Source organism: Nematolebias whitei, unplaced genomic scaffold (assembly GCF_014905685.2).
Source record: "Nematolebias whitei isolate Nwh7 unplaced genomic scaffold, NemWhi1 Nwh_scaf_140, whole genome shotgun sequence".
Lineage (NCBI taxonomy): Eukaryota > Metazoa > Chordata > Actinopteri > Cyprinodontiformes > Rivulidae > Nematolebias > Nematolebias whitei.
The window spans coordinates 24,880-35,439 of record NW_023618685.1 but is presented as its reverse complement, the minus strand read 5'-3'; the positions used below and the strand labels follow the sequence as shown (position 1 = coordinate 35,439).

The following is a 10,560-nucleotide window of genomic DNA, read 5'->3' as shown; positions in this document are numbered from 1 at the left end:
CTTTTTATCTTTTAGCTAACCTTTTGTTACTCAGTTTTTAGTCAGGATTTTATAACTTTCAGTTAGCATTTTGCTCTTAAGCTGTAGTGTTTAGCTTCTTTTAGCTTTAACAATGCAGTTTCAGCTTCTTCATCATACTGTATCTCATTCAGCACTCAGCATTCATATTGCACAAGAAAAATAAAGTCCCTTTCTAAATATTTGGATTCTACAGTCTGACCAGGACTTGATCTGAAAGCAGGAGCGTTCCTCTTCACTGTTTCAGTGCATATCACCTAAATCTTCCTGTGACTGGATCACAACACAGTTTGGGGGAATAGTTATTGACACTACTGCTTATGTCCAAGTTGTGCACGTCAAGATGTGCAGAGATTGTTCACATCATTGTGAAAGTCACCAATAAATAGTCCCACTGTTACAAGGTACATCTGCAGTTCCATTTATTTTGGCAACAAAATAAGTTTACTGATGATGCACCTTTTAGGTAGCCTTGCTCATAAATCTTTGCGTGCATTATCAGCATATAAGTGCAATTTAGGTGCTACGCCAGAGATATATTTTCGAAAAGAAGTGCTCATTTGGAACAAGGTCTGTAGAAGGAGATGAAATATGAGTAGGTCAGCAGGTATTTGGCCACAGGGATTAACTTTTACTGTGTTCGCAGAGCTTTGAGTTGACATTTGGAAAGAAAAATGTGCACATTCAAAGATATAATGTGATTAAACAGTGGAATGTCACAATAACGGGCCTATTAAACAACAAAAAAGGTGAAGATAAACTAAAGGTAAGGAAGGCTATATAAGAAAGGTAACAATAAAATGGCTTTCTTGCTTTTTCTGTATCTCATTTCGAATATTTTTGGTGTTTTTATTAGTCTTTTCATTCAACATAAAGTGGTTGTTTCTGATATTAGGTTAGCAGCCACACCAGTCTACCAGTTTATTTTCCTTCCTTGCAGTTTTGTCACCTAAAGTGAGGCAGATGTGCTTGCTCAGTAGAAAATGTGGGTTTCTCTTTAAGCAAAATGTTCTGTAACGACTTTGATTTGTGAATCGGCGCTATATTAAATTTAAAATTAAATTAAAAAGGTGCAGGAAAACTTTTCTCCTCACACCTTTCAGCTTGTAAGATTAAAATCCAAGCAGCCACAGTGCAGAGACAAACCTCTTATCAGGGCTGCAATATGAAATCAGCAGTCTGCTGGTTGTACATATTCCTGATTGCACTGCAGTTTGAGCAGAGCTTCGGTTTTTCCGTTTTATTTTACCACAAAGTCTGATTTATTGGGTTTCTAATGAGTTGTCACTGCTGCAAAAACAGCAACAACTGATAACAGGAATGTTTATTGGTAGACTCGTGCATTGAGACGGAAATTGCATCCAAAATCCCTTATGCAAGGTTTCATACCGTGAGCCACGGAGAAATTCAACTAAGAATACGTTAAATAAATTTAAATTGCTCACTGTTATGTAAGCCAAAGTTTTAGACAAAGATTTTACAGATCTCTTAGCCCTCAGCAGATGTGTTGGGGATGACTTTCAGCTATTACCATTGAATTTCAGCTCAATATCGGTGAAATTGTGCATTTTAGGCATATTTGTGTTTGCTAAAATCAGTTAGCTGTGACAGCCATCTTGATTTAGTTTGGTGTCAGGGGAATTTAGGTAAAGGTCATGGATGCATCACTAACTAATGTTATATTAATGTTGAACCAAGAGTCTTTTGTCTACTCAGAGAGGAGCCTGCAGGCACACAGAGACACACCTGATAAAGTCTAAGGCCTTCTCAGAGTCTGTAAGCTGGTAAGCCGAGATCATCTTAATCTTGCCTCTGTCTGATAAGCATGTATTAAAGCAGTGGTCCCCAACCCTCGGGCTGCGAACCGGTGTGGATCAATTGGTACTGGGCCGCACAGAAAGAATACATAACTTACATTATTGCTGTTTTATTTAGTGTCTGATTCTGAACAATGTTTTATTTTGGAAAATTAATGGCTTCTCTCCACATCTGTCTTTGACTCACTTTTGACGCAGGTCAAGATGCTTTCCTCGGTCACATGGCTGGGGCTGCTCTCGCCCTGTATATGCAAGATCAACTGCTGGAGATTGCAAATGGCGATGGCCTTAAAAGTATGTTTGAGACAATAACTCTGCGAGTGTTCTGGATTAAAGTCATGGCAGAATACCCTGAGATCGCCACAACATCACTGAAAACCCTGTTGCCATTTCCGACATCGCTTTGTGAAGCTTTCCTCTCAATTCATCTGTGAATTAGACGAACAAAGACCTTAAGAAACCCCTACTGTTAAGGTGTTGAGGTGTGTCTTGTCAAATCTACATATGTGTGTGTGTGTGTCTTATCTCACTCAGCCTTATAACCTGAATCTCTCACTTACTGCTCATTGAATTGAGAAAGCTCCTCGGATGAGGAGCGAAACGTCTTCTGTTACAAATAATGTCCAGTTGTTTTTGTATTGGACGTTTTTTGAATTGATCATGTCCTGGATGACTGAGAATCTTCACCAGCATTTTGTGAAGCAGGGTTTTCTGCAACCAAAACAAAATTACGGAGCAGACTGGACATAAGCAACACACTTTGGGTGTCATTGTTTCCCATTACCTCTAGATGGGAACATCTCATTACAGAGAACAAGCTCAGGGTCCCACTGATTTAGCTTACGGTGAGTTGTATTTTTCATGCACTTTATATTTGTTTTTGTGGTGAATGGTAAATGGACTGTACTTATATAGCACCTTTCTATCTTATTGAGATACGCAAAGCGCTTTACACTACAATCTGTGTACTTATTTACCCATTCATACAGCACTCTATTATATCTCTACAAATCTAATTGATCAAATTATTCTAAAGAGACGAATCAATGTTTTATCACATACATACACCGATGGGACACACATCGGAGGCAGCGAGGGGTTCAGTGACTTTCCCAGGAACACTTCGGCATGTGACTACTGGTGGATTCGAACCCGCAACTCTTGCATTGGAGGCTGATTGCTCTAACCCCTCAGCCACAGCCGCCCCTTGAATCTTATGTTGAAGACGTTTTAACCTTTACTATTACAACCAGAGAGTGTGGGGCTGAAATAGAGTTGCACTCGGGTTCAAATAATTCGACCCAACCTGGCCCCAGCCCTCAGCTATCATCTCGGAACCCTACCCGATCTGACAAATTAACAGTAATTACAGGTCCGAACCTGAACCCCCCTCCTGACATTTTTAATTAAGCTTTGACTGCTTATACCACCGACTATTATTAATGGTTGGTGGACGTGCACAGCTGAGTAAAGGGGCAGAAGCACGGAGCTGTGGAGCCCTCAAAGCGCATTAAATGCTTCCCTTGCTTCTTCCTGCATCCTGCTCTGACATGTCGGATATTTTTTGATCTCACCTGTTTGGGTCGTCCGCGCGCGTCTGCTGAGTGCCGCGGCTGAATGTACGTCCATTTGGGCAATGGATCACTGGCAGTAGTCCATCTGAAGATTAACTGAACTTTTTTTTTTTACCTCTTTCAACCAGCTGGTCAGCGCACAGTCAACTGGTTGCATGCGGCTGGTGATTGTATGGCAAGCCATGTTAGCATATAATTGGATCGTCGACCGCGTGTGTCCCTGACGTAATAAAAAAAGTCAGACATCGATCCGGCCCGCACATTAAGCACATTATTATGGCCTGGCCACCGGTATATTTGAAAGGATATTTATTTATCCAACACTTGGCTCCAAAAATTAACCAAGTGCAGATCCAATAGTTACTTTCTGAATGTTTTAATACAATCTGTCCAATGGTTCATGTGATATTTTGCTAACAGGCAGACAAACACAAGCACACACAAATACCTGATTGCTTGGTTTTAATGGCAATGAGCCAGAACAATAAGAAAATATTACCTGATCGTATGCAGTTATGAGCTATCACTGAAAGCTGGAATGGTTATTTTGCTCATCGAAAACCAGGAGGTGATTTCAGCCTGTTTGTTGCTAAGTTGGGATTTGAAACACACAGACTGCTGTGACGATGTAAATATCTTCTTCACTCACTTGTGATTTCCTCTGCTTTGGGACAACACACTGCGGTGTGTTTCATTACCTACAGGAAAGAAAAGATGATTGTTATGATGGATACACTGGCGCTAAAACAAACAGGCTGCATGCGGTGTAATATATATTCTGTACAAACACAACAAACACACACACATTCATCACTGTGGAAAAAAAAGTAAACCAATTCAAGGTCAACGGAAAGACATTTTATGAGAAATTTGTTTATTTCATTAATGTGATGTTTAGTTTGCCGAACATTATTTTAGATTCTTTTATTGAAATTTTAAATTTTTTTTAATAGCATTTTAGCTGAAATGCTTAAGGATCTAGTTAGACATGAGGGACATTTATTTTGGGGGTTTAAACGTTTCAGGTTTACTTTTTTTTTTAAAGTGGAAGTTAGCATTTGATTATTATATTAGGATTAGGATTAAGATTACCTGCTTAGTGTTTAGTCTTCCTTTCAGTCCCATGATTTACACGCTTAATCAGAGTCAGGCTGCAGCTGTGCTAATCACAAAAGAGAACTCAAATCGCTGAATAGGCTCGGGCATTCGTATGTTTAACACGGGACACTGCAGAGCAAATATTCAGGGTGAATGACAAGAAAGGCAAAAAAGAGGTTAACAGGAACATCGAAAACGTTGCAGATTAAAACTAATAAACACACGATCAATGACGACCAATATTTAAAGCCACTTTATGGGCCAGCTTCGAACGCTGAGAATATTTATGGCATTTTATTGTAAATGTGAGGAGTTCTTACCTCTATAAAACTCCAAAAACAATGCCACTGAATCAATATCTGATTAAGATGTAACACTAAAGAGTTTATTCGCTAATAAATTGTGATGAAATGTCCAATAATAATAGAGTAAAGCGATAGATTAATTTACAAGTGGTTCATTTGGGGACCGTTTCCTTTATGAAACACTTCATTTGTCGCTTGCGAGCAAATAACGTTTAGACAAAAAGTTCTCTTACAAATCGTGTAAAAGCACCTATTTAACGCTCGTTATTTATGAAGTCTTTTACAGTTTGAGGTTTATGATGTTTTTATTAAATGCTTTGTGTACAAATACAGAATACACACAGAACAAAGCACAGATTATAAATTACATAACGTGTATTAGTGACTGCTTTCAACTCAGGCAAAATGTTTTTTTTTTTACACAATCACAATCTCACATCATTTTTTTATTTATTTTTTAATCACAAAAGGTTTTTTTTTGTATCAGTCATCGTTTAAAAGCAGTCATTTATTGTGAAATGTAGGGTGTAATTAATAGTTCTGAACATCGATCGTCTTTGAGAGAAATGTTTTCTCATCTCGACACATTTACGTCTTCAGTTCTTCAAAGATTGGTTTCCATTTGTTGCGTTTAACGGAGTCTACCGTGTTATTTCTGTTCGGGGCAAAGAGTGCTTGTCTGGAGGTGTGTTACCATGGAAATGCCTTTTGCAAATCAAGCAACAGCTGAAATCATTAAGAAAGCAGAGCGTCCGCAGATCAGTATTGGTTTATAAGAAACAGTTTCCACAAAATGGTTTCAGAAGACAGAAAAAAACAAAACAAAACTTGGAAATTAGGCTGAATTTGATCTTTTTATGATTTAGAAAATTTGTCAAATAAACCCAATAATCAAGTATTTCTCGTTCGTAACAGTCAAATCTACAAAACATAAAAAAGAATGAACGTAATGCACTTGAAACCCACAGTAACGTTTGAGAGGCTGAAAAAATAAATTAATTCTTTTTAAAATAATTCAGTTTCTCAAATATCGCTTCATGTGTTTGTTAAATACATTTCTGCATCAAAGTTAAATTGGATTTGGGCCATTTTACATACTCTTAACGGAAAGCTTGTTCTACACAGGTCAAAGTACACACTACTGAGCTAAAATGTAGTTTTTACGTGCAATAGGGAATTGTTTAATCAGTTATCAGTCCTGCATTAAAGTGAGTATTTATATTCAATTATGGTTATGGGAACACAACCTTATGGTTAACACCCACATGCCAATTCTCCCCCAATTTATATGCTTTAGTGCCGCAAGAGTGGGTACAGCAATTTTTTCACTACAGAACAAAACGTTTACTTTTCATATTAAGTTGTACGGGAGCTCTGAAACTGACAACTTGTAAGAAAAGTGATACATTTTCTAAAAATACAGCTTGTTTATGCATTTTGTTTGGTTTACTTTTAACAAATCTTTTATGAGAATAAAAAAAAAAAAAAAAGACACCAACAAAGTTCAGTCAGGTCATCTGGATGGTTTCTTTTTTTTGTTGAGACGTTTCGTCCTTCATCCAAAGGACTTCGTCAGTCCAAGGAGCCACAACAGACTCGGTCCACAAGTAGCACACTCCCTTAGACAACACACTCTTTAAATAAAATTAAAAAAAGACAGTTTTCTTAGGATTTTATTCATCACGGTGGCGGTGTTCCTTAGTATGTTCTGATTATTATTATTTTTTATGCTGTTTGGACTAGGGATGCACCGATCCACTATTTTTTACTTCCGATCCCGATACCCAAGTCTAAATATCGGCCGATACCGATACCGTTCCAATATCATGATCATCATTGATTTTACATGAAGCTGTAATAATCTCCTCTCAAGTACAGTTTGTACAAGTATATGCATGCATGTCCAAAAAGGCAACTTGAGGTAAATTTTATTAATGTTGGACAAGTTTTAAAGTTAGAATTAAATTCTGCTAACACAAAACATGTTTCTTTTTATTCCTAGTTTTAAAGTGGATATTAAAGTGATTAATATAAGTGATTGTTTAGTTATTTTATATTTTTTTTAAATAAGGGGCAGATATAAGAATTTTTTTCTTCTTTCTGCACTCTTTTCATTGTGTTTTCTTTTTGATGATTTTTTAAATTTTGTTTCATTTAAATGAATGAATGAATAAATTAAATTAAATAAAATGTTAAATGGCTTCAAGCATCTGCTAAGTTCATGGCATAAACCAACAGACATGTTCCTGTTTTTAGTATTTTACATCACTTTATAATGTAGCTGTTTATGTTTTTAATATATATATATATATATATATATATATAATTTTCAAATCACATGTTTTTTTTTATGATTGTCTATTGTTGTACTGATAAATATCTCCTGGAGGGTAAACTATATCTTGACTGCAAGTATCAAGCTGCAAAATCCTTCGTTTTCTACAACTGATAGTGGTTGGTCATTAATTATGATGAAGTTTAGCAACGTCTCTGTAAACATTAGAGCTCCGTGGTTTCAGCGATGTCTTCTTCTTGTTCTATACGAAGCAGGCAGCCTGAATGGGGGCGGCCGCGCTCAGTCTGTCCCTCCTCAGAGACGGGCAGACTGAGCGGGGCAGATTGGACGTGGCTGGCCGGGGTCGAGTCGCCTCTTTTGGTTTGACCAAAGAGCAGTGCCCCGCTGAAGCCACGGAGCTCGAATGTCCAACGTAAAACTAACTTTAACGTGGTTTAATGTGGTGCTATGACTCTGCAGACATTGCACGTTGCTGTTTTGTTTTGTGGAGTTTCTAGTGTAAAATACTTCCACACAGCGGACATGTTTCGATGAAAAGTTTGTTAGCTGTTAGCCACAGTGCTGCTAACTCAGCCCTCACGTTGTAGCTGGCTGCAAACTATGAACTGGATTTCCTGAATGTGAGGCGGCTCTTATTACTCTGGGTTCATGAGACACGCCGCCGTTCAGGAAATCCATTCTGTAGTTTGAAGCCAACATGCATCATGGATCGGAAATATCGGCAGGTGGATCGGAAAAATCCGACACGTAAATTATGCTGGTATCGGAGGACGATACCGGATCGGATCGGCCCCATCCCTAGTTTGGACCCTTTGTGGTCATTGTAAATTACAGTACTACGTGTCAATCAAAATAGTCTGTTTGGCCTTATGTTTCATTTTATTCATCTAAGTAAACACCTGAGGAACAACCTCAGCTGGGGCAACACCACCAGCCTGATCAAGAAAGCGCATCAGAGACGCTACTTCCTCAGACGGCTGAGACGAGCTGGACTGGGAAGCTCAGTCCTCACCTCCTTCTACAGGTGTGCAGTGGAGAACATCCTGTGCTCCATGTGTGGCATGGAGGCTGCACAGCTGCAGAAAGAAAGGCTTTGCAGAGAGTGGTGAAGGCTGCACAGAAGTCTGTTGGAGTCAGCCTCCCCACCATCACAGACATCTACACCTCCAGATAAAGGAAGAGGACCATCTGCATCATGAAGGACCCCACTCACCCAGCACACACACTTTTTGCCCTGCTCCCATCAGGCAGGAAGTTGTGGAGCATTAAGCGTAGAACCACTAGGCTGAGGAACAGCTTCTACCCTGAGGCTGTTAGATTCATGAATCTCTAACCAGGATAATAACTGTACATCTTTAATGCCACTTTAATTGGTGATGTGTCACTTTATCCATGCTGCAGATTTCTTACCCATCTGCTCACAACAGACTCGTGTTCAGGCTGCTGTTTAATACACTGAATTATATTATTATTGTTTAGGATCTTAGATCCTTGTATACTGTTTATTTTTTTTTTTAAATACTTTATATTATTGCTATTTTGGGGTGTAACTGGACCTTGAGTACACAATTTGTTCCACCTCATGTACCACATACGATGCGAATGACAATAAAGCCACACTGAACCTTGAAACAACAGGATGATACATTCAAGAGAAGGTGAGTAAAACAGCTGATGGCTGTCGGCACGCTGTTTCACCACAGTGAATTTTAAAAGGGATCCAGTCTTTGCTCTGACACACAGCTCTGATGTTTCTACCATTTCACATCCGTCTCATAATGAAACTTGGTATGAGATTACTCTTAAAAAAAGTGACTCTAAACTGCACTAATGTAAAAATTATAAAATAATTTGCCAATTGTCTAAATGTACTGTAGCTTTTACAAAAACATTCGCAGATGGACTGGTGTTCTCTGTTGACCCCCCCCCCCCCCATGACAACACCGTGGGCTGCCCTCCGCTCACACACGCAATAAAAAAACATTTTGGGGTGCCCATTTGAACAGCCAGGTGTGAACATAGTCAGAACTAACCACTTCCAATTAAACCCATAAGTGCGAGGTGGGAACGGAGCCATATCACTTACTGTTGTGTAATCACATCATGGATAATTAGCAGACTGACAGACAAGGGGACTTCTCACGTCATTAACATTTACCATATTTTTTGGACTATAAGGCACACTTAAAATCCTTGAATTTTCTCAAAAATCGACAGTGAGCCTTATCCCGTGCGCCTTATGTTTTAATTCTGGTTGTGCTTACTGACCTCGAACCGATATGTGATACACGGCGCTCAAAAGTCTGTCTAAATGAACTTATTTCGCTTAATGAGCCTTATAATCCGGTGCGCCTTATAGTCCAAAAACTACGGTAAGTAAAGAGTGATAATGGATGTCCTTCATATAATTAGCGCTGAGTGAGGTTACAGCTTATTTTGCAACTAAATGGGCTCATTGAGGGATGAGACAACACCATGACATGTCCCAGTGCAGCAGGTTGCATCAGCCTTCAAAGTCCAAACAATTAGGGAGGAGTGATTGCTCAGTGGTATACACTTTAATTTGTTTCTTTCATGTGCCATTGTTGACGAGTGTCCTGGCAATAGAAGATGATTCACAGCATCCTTAAAAAAAACGTGCTAAAGTTTCTGTTTTTCATCTCCTCTTTCCCACTAACATAATGATGCTGACACAGGAAGCACGGCAAACAGAACAGGGTGCTGAAGCGTAGGAGGCTAAAGTTACCTCTGCTTTTCAAGCAAGTTACACAGTGACTGAGTGTAACTGTCAACGCCGGCACAAAGAGCAGGGGTATGAATGTGAACCCATAATTATCCCTGTTATAACAGCAATAAATGGAAACCAATCTGCCACAACAACAAACATAACCAGTGAGAATAAATCTGCAGTGCGACGTCAAACCACGGTTTTGGGAGAGGACAGAAGATATTTCAACAGCTAATTGTAAGCACAACCATCTTTTCTATGGATGGCCACTTTAATGTTAAAAAAAGAAAAGACCCAGTCTGAATTAACACATCAGAGGAATACAGTAAAGTTTTTTTTTTTTTTTCATCATTTTTAAAAGCCGATGAGCAAAAAAGTGAATGTTACAGCATTTTATGAAAAAATTCAGAGGACATAAAGATATAAAGAGGATTGCAGGTCACAAATCTGGAGCACCTTCAGTATCTACCATAAGGGTGTTTTCTGAAGCCCCCTCTTGTCAGCCGTAAAGTCGGAGCTTTGAGACCGGGTCGGGTGCTTGTCCATTCTTCCTCTGCAAAAAAAACAAACAAATAAATAAATAAATAAATAAACATTTAAAAAAAGATTAAAAACACGCTGTGGTGAAAAATCCCATGTCATACAGCAGAACTATTATATTCAGTACTTTCATAGTGCATTCCTTCAACAATAAAAAATCAAGTTAATATTCAGAAACTGATGG

General features: G+C 38.7%; 1 long non-coding RNA gene across 1 annotated transcript in view; it reads right to left on the bottom strand.

The window, feature by feature from the left end:
• Positions 1-4,065: 4,065 nt before the first annotated feature.
• LOC119429227 overlaps positions 4,066-10,560 on the bottom strand; it is a 9,343-nt gene continuing 2,848 nt past the window's right edge. Inside the window, exons 3-4 of the long non-coding RNA XR_005187746.1 lie at positions 10,293-10,389; positions 4,066-4,107 (exon numbers count right to left, since the gene is read on the bottom strand). This is a non-coding gene — a long non-coding RNA (uncharacterized LOC119429227). The remainder of the gene's footprint in view (positions 4,108-10,292; positions 10,390-10,560) is intronic.